This window comes from Saccopteryx leptura, chromosome 5, assembly GCF_036850995.1.
Source record: "Saccopteryx leptura isolate mSacLep1 chromosome 5, mSacLep1_pri_phased_curated, whole genome shotgun sequence".
NCBI classification, from domain to species: Eukaryota; Metazoa; Chordata; class Mammalia; order Chiroptera; family Emballonuridae; genus Saccopteryx; species Saccopteryx leptura.
In genome coordinates, this window is record NC_089507.1 from 119,977,205 (window position 1) to 119,993,172 (window position 15,968).

Genomic DNA, 15,968 nt, shown 5'->3' on the forward strand with positions numbered 1-15,968 from the left:
TCCAGCCAAAACAGGTTACAAAGTGCCAAAATCCTGGGGAAAGGGATCCCACAGAGTACTGAGGCATTCAGGATGTGCCTAGAGGTGCATAGAAAGGCACCTTGAAAACAATTGGCTCCCAGCCCAGCCTGATTATGCTAACGGCTCTGACTGATTGAGCCTTACCCAGAGCCCTGTGCTGAGTGGGAATAGAGTGGGGATTTGCCAGCTCTTTGAGCCTCTTACTCTCCAGGCAGAGGCAGCAGCAACCCCATAGCTGGATCATCAGGCTGCTAATTCAGGAAGGAAAGACTAGGAGAGAGGCTCCAGGAAAACAGACTCTCTCATTGGCGGAGCCTGCAAATGCTATAAGCCTTGACTGCCAACGAGACTGAAGCCTAATATATGACATCGCCATAGAGACTATCAACTGCAAACCTCTACCTAAACGTTCCACAGGGGCAGAATCCGGGGTACAGAGTCACTGACCAGGAAGAGGGAGAGAAAAGAAAGAGCAAGAAGATAACCTCTCAAAATCAAGAAGAATCCACAGACTTTATAACCTATCCCATTTTATTATATTTGTTCGTTTGTTTCTCTGAGTATCTTGTCTTGATTATTTTCTTCCTTTTCCAATTTGGTTGTTTAATTCTCTGCTGGTCTTACTCTCTCCCCTTCTTGAACTACACTACCCATAAGTGTTACATCTCCCATTATCTTTTCTTTCTTCTTCCTTTCTCTCTATGAGGGTTGCACTCCAAAACCCTTAACTCTCTCTCTCTCTCCTTTATTCTTTTTCTTCTTTTTGTGTTTTCCTATTTTTTTTCTCCTTCAATATTAGTTTCTTCTTTTCTCCTTTACTTTTCCTCTCATTGAATCCTCAATCACGAACAAATTATTTTATTTGGGATTCAAATTTTTCTTTGTGGCACTTTGGGGTTTTTTTACTTTGCTTTTTTGACTCACTAGCAGTGCTCCCAACCCTGGCTCTCCATTTTATCTTGTTTTTGCTCCACTAAATACAATAGTAATTTTTAATTTTTTTTCATTTTTCCTGTTTCCCTCTTATTCCTCTCATTATATCTCTTAGTTAACCATAACCTAAAAGCAAATCATTTTATTCTTGACCCAAATTTTTTCCTTCTTTGCATTTTGTGGGTCCATACCCCCCTTTTTTGCCCCTTTATCACATCTCCCCAACTCAGGCCCTCCATTATAGGTAGTTTTTGTTCTATTTAGCACAATATAATTCACAGTTCACCACAAGATTCTCTCAAGAAGGAGGGGAAAGGAGAGGAGTGACAAAAAAAGGGAAATAATAATTTTTTTATTTTTTTAACTTTTTATTCTTTATTAATTCTCATTAGTTCTATCAACAAAACCACCATCAGATGCCATTAAGGAAAAGGAAATCGAATATCATGGATACAAAAGAAAGAGAGGTAGCACAGATAGATGAGGAAAAATCTGTGGAGAAAAAATTTAATATATTGGAGACCTTGGAGCTAAATGACAGAGATTTTAAAATAGAAATCCTAAAAATACTCAGAGATATACAAGAAAACACAGAAAAGCAATTTAGGGAGCTCAGAAAACAACTCAACGAACATAAAGAATATATTACCAAGGAAATTGAAACTATAAAAACAAATCAAACAGAGATGAAAAACTCAATTCACGAGCTGAAAAATGAGGTAACAAGCTTAGCTAATAGAACAGGCTAGATAGAAGGGAGGATTAGTGAAATAGAAGACAAGGAAATTGAGGCACAACAGAGAGAAGAAGAAAGAGACTCAAAAAAAAAATGAGAAAGCCCTACAGGAATTGTCTGACTTCATCAAAAAGAATAACATAAGAATAATAGGTATATCAGAGGGAGAAGAGAGAGAAAATGGAATGGAGAACATATTTAAACAATAGATGAGAACTTCCCAAGTCTGTGGAAAAAACTAAAGCCTCAAATTCAAGAAGCAAATAGAACTCCGAGTTTTCTTAACCCCAACAAACCTACTTCAAGGCACATCATAATGAAATTGGCACAAACCAATGGACAAAGAAAAAATACTCACGGCAGCCAGGGAAAAGAAGAATACAACATATAAAGGAAGGCCCATTAGATTATCATCAGATTTCTCAACTGACTCTACAAGCTAGAAGAGAGTGGACCCCAATATTTAAAGTCCTGAAAGAGAGGAACTTTCAGCAAAGAATACTATACCCATCAAAGCTATCCTTCAAATATGAAGGAGAAATAAAAACATTCAGAGATACAGAAAAGATGAGGGAATTTATCATCAGAAAACCCCCACTCCAGGAATTAATAAAGGGAGTTTTCCAAGCAGATACAAAGAACAAAACAAAAGAAAACCACAAGTAAAAGCTCCACCAAGAACACAATAAAACCAAATTTAAACTGTGACAACAAAAACAAACATAAAAAAGGGGAGAGGACAGAAATTAGCAGTAGCAAAAGACGATGGAGTACAAAAGTACAAGATAGTGCATTACAATGAACAGGGTAGGAACCCTTTTCATTACTTAATGGTAACCACCATTGAAAAAACCACCACAGAAGCACATGATTTAAAAAAGATAACAACAGAGGAAAGAAGTATGGAATACAACCAAACAAAAACAAAGGATAAAAAAACAAAAGAGAAGAATCAAACAAGACACAAAACTGACAGAAAGCAATGTATAAAATGGCAATAGGGAACCCACAAGTGTCAATAGTTACACTAAATGTAAACGGATTAAACTCTCCAATAAAAAGGCACAGAGTAGCAGAATGGATTAAAAAAGAAAATCCAACTGTATGTTGCCTACAAGAAACTCATCTAAGCAACAAGGATAAAAACAAATTCAAAGTGAAAGGCTGGAAAACAATACTCCAAGCAAATAACATCCAAAAAAAAGCAGGTATAGCAATACTCATATCTGATAATGCTGACTACAAGACAGCAAAAGTACTCAGAGACAAAAATGGCCATTTCATAATTGCTAAGGGGACACTGAATCAAGAAGACATAACAATTCTTAATATATATGCACCAAACCAAGGAGCACCAAAATATATAAGACAGCTACTTATTGACCTAAAAACAAAAACTGACAAAAATACAATCATACTTGGAGACCTCAATACACCGCTGACAGCTCTAGATCAGTCATCCAAACAGAGAATCAATAAAGATATATTGGCCTTAAACAAAACTCTAGAGGACCTGGATATGATAGACATCTATAGGACATTTCATCCCAAAGTGACAGTATATACATTTTTCTCCAGTGTACATGGATCATTCTCAAGAATTGACCATATGTTGGGCCACAGAAATAACATCAGCAAATTCATAAAAATCGAAGTTGTACCAAGCATATTTTCTGATCATAAAGCCTTGAGACTAGAATTCAACTGCAAAAAAAGAGGAAAAACCCCCCACAAAAATGTGGAAACTAAACAATATACTTTTAAAAATCAATGGGTCAAAGAAGAAATAAGTGCAGAGATCAAAAGATATATACAGACAAATGAAAATGACAATGCAGCATATCAGAATCTATGGGATTCAGCAAAAGCAGTGATCAGAGGGAAGTTCATATCACTTCAGGCATTTATGAAAAAATAAGAGAGAGCCCAAGTGAACTACTTAACTTCACACCTGAAAGAACTGGAAGAAGAAGAACAAAGACAACCCAAAACCAGCCAAAGAAAGGAGATAAAAATCAGAGCAGAAATAAATGAAATAGAAAACAGAAAAACTATAGAAAAAATTATTGAACAAGGAGCTGGTTCTTTGAAAAGATCAACAAAATTGACAAACACTTGGCAAGACTTCCCAAGGAAAAAGAGAAAGGACTCATATAAACAAAATCCAAAACGAAAGAGGAGAAATCACCACGGATATCATAGATATACAAAGAATTATTGTAGAATACTATGAAAAACTTTATGCCACTAAATTCAACAATCTAGAAGAAATGGATAAATTCCCAGAACAATACAACCTTCCTAGACTGAGTCAAGAAGAAGCAGAAAGCCTAAACAGACCAATTAGTAGGGAAGAAATAGAAAAAACTATTAAAAACCTCCCCAAAAATAAAAGTCCAGGCCCAGACAGCTATACTAGTGAATTCTATCAAACATTCAAAGAAGACTTGGTTCCTAGTCTACTCAAAGTCTTCCAAAAAATTGAAGAAGAAGCAATACTTCCAAACACATTTTATGAGGCCAACATAACCCTCATACCAAACCTGCAAGGATGGCACAAAAAAAGAAAACTACAAACCAATATCTCTAATGAATACAGATGCTAAAATACTAAACAAAATACTGGCAAATCGAATACAACAACATATTAAAAAATAATACATCATGATCAAGTGGGATTCATCCCAGAATCTCAAGGATGGTTCAACATACGTAAAACGGTTAACGTAATACACCATGTCAACAAAACAAAGAACAAAAACTCATGATCTTATCAATAGATGCAGAAAAGGCATTCGATAAAATACAACACAATTTTATGTTTAAGACTCTCAACAAAATGGGTATAGAAAGAAAATATCTCAACATGATAAAGGCCATCTATGATAAACCATCAGCTAACATCATATTAAATGGCACAAAACTGAAGGCTTTCCCCCTTAAATCAGGAACAAGACAGGGTTGTCCACTCTCTCCACTCTTATTTAATGTGGTACTAGAGGTTCTAGCCAGAACAATCAGACAAGACAAAGAAATAAAAGGCATCCATATCAGAAAAGAAGAAGTAAAGGTATCACTTTTTGCAGACGACATGATCCTATACATCGAAAACCCCAAAGAATCTACAGAAAAACTACTAGAAACAATACGCTAATACAGTAAGGTCGCAGGATACAAAATTAACATACAAAAGTCCATAGCCTTTCTATATGCCAACAATGAAAATTTGAGAACGTACTCAAAAAAATAATCCCCTTCACGATTGCAACAAAAGAAATAAAATACCTAGGAATAAACATAACAAAGAATGAAAAGGACCTATATAATGAAAACTACAAAGCATTGTTAAGGGAAATCGAAAAAGATACAATGAGATGGAAGAATATTCCTTGTTCTTGGATAGGAAGAATAAATATAATCAAGATGGCCATATTACCCAAAGCAATATACAAATTTTTTTTTTTTTTTTCATTTTTCTGAAGCTGGAAACAGGGAGAGACAGACAGACTCCTGCATGCGCCTGACCGGGATCCACCCGGCACGCCCACCATGGGGCGAAGCTCTGCCCACCAGGGGGTGATGCTCTGCCCATCCTGGCGTTGCCATGTTGCAACCAGAGCCACTCTAGCGCCTGAGGCAGAGGCCACAGAGCCATCCCCAGCGCCCGGGCCATCTTTGCTCCAGTGGAGCCTTGGCTGCGGGAGGGGAAGAGAGAGACAGAGAGGAAAGTGCGGAGGAGGGGTGGAGAAGCAAATGGGCGCTTCTCCTGTGTGCCCTGGCCGGGAATCGAACCCGGGTCCTCCGCATGCTAGTTCGACGCTCTACCGCTGAGCCAACCGGCCAGTGCAGCAATATACAAATTTAATGCAATTCCTATCAAAATTCCAATGACATTTTTTAAAGAAATGGAACAAAAAATCATCAGATTTATATGGAACTATAAAAAACCCTGAATAGCCAAAGCAATCCTAAAGAAAAAGAGTGAAGCTGGGGGCATTACAATACCTGACTTCAAACTATATTATAGAGCCACGACAATCAAAACAGCATGGTATTGGCAGAAAAATGGACAGTCACACCAATGGAACAGAATAGAAAATCCAGAAATAAAACCACATATATATGGTCAAATAATTTTTGATAAAGGGTACAACAACACACAATGGAGAAAAGAAAGCCTCTTCAACAAATGGTGCTGGGAAAACTGGAAAGCTACATGAAAAAGAATGAAGCTCAACTACAGCTTGTCCCTTTGTACTAAAATTAATTCAAAATGGATCAAAGACCTAAATATAAGACCTGAAAGGATAAAATACATAGAAGAAGACATAGATACTAAACTCATGGACCTTGGTTTTAAAGAGCATTTTATAAATTTGACTCCAAAAGCAAGAGAAGTGAAGGCAAAGTCAAATGAATGGGACTACATCACACTAAGAAGTTTTTGCTCAGCAAGAGAAACTGACAAAATAAACAGACAGCCAACTAAATGGGAGATGATATTTTCAAACAACAGGTCAGATAAGGGCCTAATATCCAAAATATACAAAGAACTCATAAAACTCAACAACAAACAAACAAAGAATCCAATAAAAAAATGGGAAGAGGACATGAACAGACACTTCTCCCAGGAAGAAATACAAATGGCCAACAGATATATGAAAAGATGCTCATCTTCTTTAGTTATTAGAGAAATGCAAATCAAAACTACAATGAGATACCACCTCACACCTGTTAGATTAGCTATTATCAACAAGACAGGTAATAGCAAATGTTGGAGAGGCTGCAGAGAAAAAGGAACCCTCATCCACTGTTGGTGGGAATGTAAAGTAGTACAACCATTATGGAAGAAAGTATGGTGATTCCTCAAAAAACTGAAAATAGAACTACCTTATAACCCAGCAATCCCTCTACTGAGTATATACCCCCAAAACTCAGAGACATTGATACGTAAAGACACATGCAGCCCCATGTTCATTGCAGCATTGTTCACAGTGGCCAAGACATGGAAACAACCAAAACGCCCGTCAATAGATGACTGGATAAAGAAGATGTGGCACATATACACTATGGAATACTAATCAACCATAAGAAATGATGACATCGGATCATTTACAACAAAATGGATGGATCTTGATAACATTATATGGAATGAAATAAGTAAATGAGAAAAAACCAAGAACTCCATTATTCCATATGTAGGTAGGACATAAAAATGAAAGTAAGAGACATTGACAAGAGTGTGGTGGTTACGTGGGGGTGGGGGAGAGGAGAAGAGGGAGGGGGAGGGGCACAAAGAAAACTAGATAGAAGGTGATGGAGAACAATCTGACTTTGGGTGATGGGTATGCAACATAATTGATTGACAAGATAACCTGGACATGTTTTCTTTGAACATATGTACCCTGATTTATTGATGTCACCCTAGTAAAATTAATAAAAATAATTTTTAAAAAGTTACCAATGGCTAATTTCACAGTATTGGAACAAATATTCCAAAAATTCATATGGAACCACAAAAGACTGAATAGCACCATTGATCTTGAGAAAGAAGAACGAAATCGAAGGAATCATGATACTTGATATTAAATTTTATTACAAGGCCATAGTAATCCAAACAGTATTGGGATAAAAACAGACATATGGCTGAATGGAACATATTGGATAGAAATAAACCCGTGCCTTTTAGTCACTTACTATTTGATAAAGAGCCTTACGGTAGGGCAGTGGATAGAGCATTGGACTGCGATTCAGAGGACCCAGGTTTGAGCCCTGAGGTTGCCGGCTAGAGCGAGGGCTCAGGCTCACCAGCTTGAGCACAGGCTCACCAGCTTGAGCATGGGGTCACTGGCTTGAGTGTGGGATCATAGACATGACCCCATGGTCACTGGCTTGTGCCCAAACATCACTGGGTTGAAGCCCAAGATCACTAGCTTGAGCAAGAGGTCACTGGCTTGGCTGTAGCCCTTTTGTCAAGGCACATATGAGAAAGTAATCAGTGAACGACTAAGGTGCAGCAACAAAGAATTGATGCTTCTCATTTCTCTCCCTGTCTGTCCCTATCTGTTTCTCTCTCCCTCCGTCTCTCTATCACTAAAAAATAAATATGCAGGTATATATTTGATAAAGAAGGCAAAAACCTACAATGGGGTAAAGATAGCCTATTCAATAAATAGTGTTGAGAAAACTGGACAGATATATGGAAAAAGTTAAACTAGACTACCTTCTTATACCATACACAATACTAAACTTATTAAAGTGGGTTAAAGACTTAAATGTTAGACTAGAAACCATGAAAATCCTAGAAGAAAACATAGGCAGTAAAATCTCAAACATTTCTCAGCAGTATTTTTTTTGACATAGCTCCTCAGGCAAGGGAAACAAAAGATAAAATAAATATGACTACATCAAACTATAAAAAGATTCTGCACAGCAAATACAACTATCAACAACATGTAAAGACAGCCCACTAAATGGGAGAACATATTCGCCAATACATCTGATAAGGAGTTAAATATTTAAAATGAATAAAGAGCCTATAAAACCCAACACCAAAACAACAAATGATCCAATTTAAAAATGGGCAAAGTAGCTGAATAGAGACATCTCCAAAGAGGACATACAGATGGCCAGTAGACATGAAAAGATGCTCAATGTCACTAGTCATCAGAGAAATGCAGATTAAAACCACAATGATGTATCTCCTCACACCTGTCAGAATGGTTGTGGTCAATAAAGCAACAAATAGTGCTGGCGAGGATGTGGAGAGAAGGGAACTCTCGTCCTCTGTTGGTGGCAATGCAGATGGTGTAGCCACTGTGGAAAACAGTATGGAGTTACCTCAAAAAATTAATTATGGAACTGCCTTATGACCCAGTGACTCTATGACTGTGATAAATGTAGAAGAAAGTTAAAGTTGAGAAGATTCAAGGTAATCAATAATTCGTGATTCTGAATCAGGAATTCATGGTACCTCATTGAAAAGGTTGCATTTAAACAGACTCTGAAGTAAAAAGTTATGTATGCTCTCCTCTGCTTAGCCAAGGGAGATGGTGATTTTATTTTGATCTTTTAATTTTATTGCACTTTTGTCATAGCCATGAGATAGAGGTGAGGCAATATTTAGTCAGTTTTTATAAACCTGGTATAAATAGCCTCTTTGGAAAAATGATGCTCTTTCAACAAGCTTCTCATTCCCTTTTTCTTCTTTTTTTTTTTTGACATTAGCATTCAAGTGATGCTTCACTAATGATATTTTTTTCCCCCAACAGAGGAAAAGAAAATCTGAACCTCTATCAGGGCTTCTTGCTAAGTTGCTACATTTTCTATGCAGATTGATTCTAAGGGGACTTTACATTTAGTTTTATAAACAGATTTGTGGCTCTGCAACCCAAAAACCCAGCCACCCACTGATGTGATTATTATAAGACTGTGAGTCAGATGTATTAGTATGGTTGGTTTTATTTTATGCTTAGAGCAACAAAAATAGTAGTGCTTCAATAGAATAAGTAGACCTTTTACAACACATTTGTTTTGAGCGATACCTGGAGATTTTGCTTGACTTGTCCTACAGTAAATCAAGTGAGTGTTTTTTCAGGTAACAGAAGCAGTTTGGCTATTTATGGCAGGCTCCAGTAATTCTGATATTTTTCTCTGGATGTTAAGAGCAGCCAGTCTCGCCAATGCCATAAACATGTCTGGGGAAAACATGGACGAATCTTCACGTTCAGCAGTGCCTGTCCCTGGGAGGCAAGCATATATGTGGTGAGGCTGCATCCCTGTTGGTAGCCTTCTGCATAGTATGCTGTTTTTATATCCATGTCAAGATGTACAAAGATCAGTAGCAACAGTGAACGGGATTTGGTCAGAACAACAGGTTTCTATGTAATATATAATTTAATGTTGGACATAAACCCAATTAGTAATGGATTTTATTGTTAATCTATTATTTCTGTTACATAAATACCTAATACCTAATTTGGCCTATTTGTACTTATCTGTATCTCTCTTTTTCAGAAGTTTCTTTCCCAACAGATTAGCACTATAATCCTTAGCATGATTATTGTCAGGTGTAAGGTGCCAACCATCTATGTTTACATTATTTAATTCAGTTTGATGCTCATGAGCCTTAAGAAAAACTACAACTAAGTTCTATGCTGGACATTTACAAATAAAAATTACTTTATGCTCATTTATAGACTGTATATGAGTATCATTAAAAAAGATATACCACATTTTGATTTCCTTAATGTTAGTTTAACAATAGCAATACATTATTGTTCTAACAAACAAGTGACTAGTTGAAGTGCCAAGGTACAATGCCATAGAATGTGGCCATAAACATTTTTTTAATTTTAAAAATATACATCTATTTAAAGCAGTATTATGTCTAAACATACCTATATATGAATTTACGTATGGATTAAAATTTTTTTTCTCCTTCAGAGAAAAAGTCACTTTTTTTTTTGCAGTTGATTGATGTGAATATTTTCTTAAATGTTAATTTTTAAATAGGAACCTTACCAGCATCATTCATTGACACCCTAAATGGACTAATTTCTTGGGCTGAAATGAATGAACCTTGACATAAAATTACATATAACACAGTTTCCTACTTTCAGGAAGGAGTTTTTAATTAAACGCACAAAAGTAAATAAAAATAATATGCTTTTCTAATGTTCTTAATCATCCAGTTGACAAATATTTTTCTAAGAAATTCAACCAATGGGGTTGATACACATGCTTTTATTCTTCCCAGATTTGCACATAAAATGATTTTGTAAAGTCATAAGAAATTTTAAAAAATGTAACAGAAATACTTACATTTCTGGTTTGAATAGAAACATTCTTTTATTTTCAAAGCTAATAAGCACATCAACTTTAGTTCACTGTCTGAATTCCAAATTAATGATCTCCAAAATGGTTTTTTAATGCTTTTTTGGCTTTTACTTTACATTATTGCAAATAAATCACAGTTGTGCTTGCTTTTCCTTAGTCCTGAATCAAGAATCTTGATAGACGTACTCTGTGTGCACTGTCCAGGCCTGGTATGCACATCATCTTCATCAGGTTGAGCTTAGACTTCTCAGAGGTTCTGCACAGAATGAGTTTTGAGATCCCCAGATTGGCTTGCCACATTCTGTAGCCAGAAACTTTATTTTTATTCCACAAGCATAGACAGTTATCACTACCCAAAGTGTGGGACAGCTAGGAAGGGGGTGAAAAAACTCTGTTAAGTTACGGATTAGCCATAAACAGACAATGAAGTGACTGGCTACCCAAGTTTGTGTTTTATTGGCATTCTTTTGATAAGATAATAGGTAGAATGGAAAGAATGTAGACTTCAGAGTCAGACAGACAGGCTTTGAATACCAGTTAAACCGCACTCCAGATGTGTGTGTGTGTGTGTGTGTGTGTGACCTTAGAAAAATTACGTTTTGATTGTCTTAGTTTTCTCATCTGTAAAATAAGGACAGTATCTTTTTGCAGGGATGTTTTGAGGATTAGTAATGGTGTACATAACCTTGTGACATGTCTGTACCCACATGACACACGACCATATCGTGTTGTCAGCATCATCACTGTTCCAAAGCCTGTTGTCTGATTTAAATCTGTGCTAGATTGTCTTCTTTGCTTCTCTTTATCATTAACAAGCACCACTGAAAACTATAGAGGAACTTATTTATATACAGATATATAAATATATTTTACCAGTTGTGTTAAAAATGTGTATGTTGAAGGGGAAATGAACCTGACCCGTTTGCAGAGAGGCATGTGGATGAACCTAACTCAGTGACTGCAGAAAAAACAGATTTTGTATTCTAAATACAAACCAACCAACTAAAAACAGGAACTTTTATGCCTAACCATAGAGGGAGACAGGACATGAATGTGGCTCTAATCCGTGGTCTTAATGTCAAGATCTAATGAGGAGACACTCTAGAATTTCTCAAGTGTCAATGGCAGCATTGAGCCAAGGGTCTGTCACAGAAAATGCTATTTGTAGCCTACCAGTTTTGTAGTAAGGATGATTGAAATTGTATCCCTGTTTTAATCCTTTTGTGATGACACACCTTTGAAGATGGAGACCTCAAGTCCAATCTAGGCAAAATGTTTCAAATAAAATAATTTGGCACTGAATGTTCTTGGCACACTCCATGAGTGTGCAGTGAGGTAAGCTTGCTACAAAGAGTTAGATAATGTAAGGGCTAATATCAACTGTAGTAAAAAATTTAAGGGCATCACCTTAGAGATGGCATACTTTCCCCACTAATTCAAACAAAACTAGTTTTTCCTCCAGAGTTAAAATAAATCGTTGGGGATTTTTTGTTTTGTTTTGTTTTGTTTTTTGGCATGGGTAGTAAAGAAATAAAGAAAAAAGATTAGACTTTCACTCAGCAAAGTACTCCAGAGCTGAGACCTAGGGAAGAAAGTATAAATTCACATCACCCCTTTTAGTCCTGGGTGGGGTGTGTGTGTGTGTGTGTGTGTGTGTGTGTGTGTGTGTGTGTGTGTGTGTATGGCAGGCAAGAACTCACTATTTAAATTTTAGTGTTTCATTTGCTTTTTCTTCAAGCATATACAATTGGATTTCTGTCATTCTGAACAGAGAACACAGACTTTGAAGACTTTGGGCATGTTGGCTTCTGTGTTCTTGGAGGGGGTGATGGTAACGCTGGCAGTTTCATTCATCCAGCAGATATTTGAGAGCTTGCGTACTTTATGGAGACTATAAATGACATAAAGTGAGTCCTGCCCTCACAGTGCCTCTATGTGGCTGGCGGGACAGGCCATTAAATGATGCATTATCCAGTTGTCAAATTGGGACTTTTCGGGTTTTAAGGGAGAGGTACAGGATGCTCTGAGAATGCAAAAAAGAGAGACTTTCTCGAGGAAGAACTGCCTGAGTGGAGCTCTGAAGGGCGTGGCGGCATCTCCTGGGGCTCCAGGGGACAGGCACAGCAGTGGAGCATGCGCTGGGGGCGGGAGGACAGGCAAGCAGCAGGTCCTATCAGCCACATGGCGGAGCCTGGTCCACCATGTGAAGCTTTCCCTCTTTTGTGGAAGAGCCTCTGGAAACATTTCCAAGAACATCAGGCAAGGGAGTGGTAGGCTCAGAGGAGCTCCGTAGAAAGCCCTCTATGGCTGTGGGGAGATGGTGGGGAACCTGGCCCTGGGAGCAGACGGCGGGGTAGTGGGACAGCTGGTACGAGTTGCTTTCGGGAGAAGAGGTCAGGAAATGGCGGCTCCCTGGCCCAGGGTGGCGGCGGTGGTAATGAAGAATAACAGACTAGAGCATACTGAGGAGGTAGAGTTGACAGCCTGTGGTGACTGTTTGATTATAGGGTATGTATGAGAGAAGTAACCAGGAGGCTCCCAGATGTGCCTAGAGGAGAGAATGGAGGGTTGAAATGACCAATGTAGGATGCAGTAAGTACTGTTATTAAGGAAGAGGGAATACTTGCTGGAGAGCGTGATAGTCCTGTCTGTATGTGGAGAACCGGAATGTATGGCATCACGGCATCAGGGATGAATGAGTTTCTGCAGGTGTGGATATGGAAAGAAACCACTGCGTTGATTTCAGACTGGAGGTTTCCTCTGCAAATGTGATGGAAGGACAACATGTAAGAGATGTGAGGATATTAGCAAAGGAGAAGCAAACATGATGGTCCATGGACATGAAGACATGAAAGGCTGAGAGAGAAAAATGATAAATGAAAACACAGAGGTCCTTGTGATAATAGGTGTGGGGGAATAACTGAAAGGTCTAAAGGATCAGAGATTAAAGTCCTATTGGGAAGCTTGAATGTAGTGTTTTAGTAATAAAAGAGCTCCTAGTGATGGCAGAGTCAAGGTTTGCTCAGGAAGTGGTCAGAGTGAACTAGAGAAAGGTCACTGGAGACCTGGGATCAGGGGAGTGAGACACTAGTGTTTTGAAGCGTGTTTTCAGGGGCTATGAGGTTAACCAAAATGGTGGTCGAAGCGCAGGGCAGAGACTGACAGGAGCCAGGTACTGAAGTCTCAGAGCAGTGGTTCTAGACAGGGGAGTACTGCCCACCAGGGATCAGTAAGGACATTTGGAAGGATTATTTAAATGTCAAAATGTCTGAGGGACCTGACGGAATATATACTTGACATTTCTACAAAACAAAAGTCTGACCTGGATCACACACAACTTCTAAATGTGCTTGACATTCAGGGACTGAATTGATGATTCAACATATGGAGGGGTTGCAAGATAGGTCTGCCTTCTGTGACAATGAGGCACTGTCCCATCCCAGTGTGGAGGGGAATTACTGTTATACTGAATTTAGATATAAAATGCAGGTAACTTGCAAAAGTATGATTTTCTTCACTTGATAGTCTTTGACAAAGACTTTGTTAATTCAGGCTGCTTCTTGATCATTCTACTAAGTCTCGTTTGTGGTTTCTGTCCAACTGCTAGCTTGGAAGAGGGTAAGGAGCAAAGCGAGGCTGGCTGTCCCAGTGCCGGGCCGGGGGCTGCTTAGCAAGAGGTACAGGGAACATCCAGGTCAGATGCTGCTTGTTTAGGGTTTGTGAACCTTTGAGAGATTTAAGGAAAATCTGTGGCATGAACCAAGACAGGCCATTGATATGGAAATGCTTTTCAGAATGGGCCTGATACTTGGGTGGGAAATGACCAGAATAGGATGAACTATGTTAGCTGGGTTAATGGAGACTCAGACATGGCAGGCTGGATCAGGGGAGGGCTCAACAGAGGAGCAGTGGCTCCTGCCAGCACTTGTGTCTGGGAGAAAGCTGCCCCTCTAGCCCTTGCACCAAAGTCAGACAATTCAGGTCCTCATCCTATGTCCCTGGAGCCTTTGGACCTGCTGCCCCAGTGCCAGGAGCTCAGAGCAAGTGAGTCTAAGTAAGTCTGTGCATGGGCCCTTTAAGAGGAATACCTGAAACTCCAGTAGCTCTATGTGTCACTTAGCTATAATCCTCACTGGTGTTCAAGCCACATGTTATATGGACTTCTCTTCCCGGCATTGGAACCCGGGGCTAGGGAGCCTGGTGTGGGGCTGGGGCCTCTAGCCCCTTAGGGTGAACCTCCACAGCCAAGATACCCCTCTCAATTTTTATCTGCCACACTTGGGTGTGGACCAGCCAGTTCTGTGTCTCTGTCCCTCCTACAGTCTTCATGTGGCTTCTGTATGTCCTTAGTTGTAGGACTTCTGTTCAGCTAGACTTTGGGCAGTTTTCAGTGGTGGTGGTTCTGTAGTTTAGTTGTAGTTTTGAAGTGGCCATAGGAGGAGTTGAGCACAGTGCTCTTCTATGGCACCATCTTGACCAGGAACCTTTCCTGTACTTTTTTTTTACACAGAACGGCTCCTTTTTATTACTCTTAGATCTACACTTATCATAAGCTGGTACAAACATCTGACTTTACTAGGTTTTCTACTGTAGGCATGCCCAAAGAGTTACCTATTGAAATACAGATCGTTTACTATTATTTTTTATTACAATCAGGGCATTATATTAATTTGGAGGAAGGAGTTATGTATACTGTTAAATTATATTAGCTATGAAATCCATTTAGGATACAAATGGGATATTGCAGAGTATTTACTTTGAGAAGGGAGAATTGGGAAGTGCCATCTTAGAGAAGAGGGCAAGTTGCCAGAGAATTGGTCCTTGACAACAGTCTGTGGAAGGATAGACGGTGGTGGTGGGTGACCGGTGGGGGCAGGTCTTTGATACAGGTGAGGTGCTTAGAGACAGTGTAAACACGAGGAACGCATGGTCCCCAACTCCAGCCTCTTTGTCATTGCTTATGCTTTTCTCTCCACCCAGAATGCCCACCCTCACTCTTCTCTGCCCGCCTGTACGTTCTTCACTATCTGGCATGAAACCTCATTTCTTTCAAAGCTCATTCATAAGAGGAAGTAAGCAGGAGCATGAATGCTTAAATACGAGCTCTATGCTAGGCACTACCCATATTTTCATTTTTTCTTCCCCAAAAGGATGCATAATTACTTTCAGAATTATAAAGAAGTCCAATCAGGCCCAGTGTCTTAGTCCGTTACAGCTTCTAAACAAACTACCAGATGTATGTATTCCTCATTTCTGGAGATCAAGGTGCCAGTGTGGTGGGGTGACCCTCTGCCAGGTCACCTGTCTGGAGGAGTTGGGGAGCTCTGTGAGGTCTCTTTTATAAGGAGCACTAATCCCATTCATGAGGGCTCCACACTCATGACTCTGTCACCTCCTAGAAGCCCAGTCTCCTGGCACCAGCACATTGGGCATTAGAACC

At 39.0% G+C, this 15,968-nt stretch overlaps 1 protein-coding gene across 3 annotated transcripts in view; it reads left to right on the top strand.

Annotated features, from left to right (window-relative positions):
• Positions 1-15,968, top strand: part of MPP7 (MAGUK p55 scaffold protein 7) — a 314,869-nt gene that overhangs the window by 283,564 nt on the left and 15,337 nt on the right. The gene's annotated exons all lie outside the window — the stretch shown is intronic.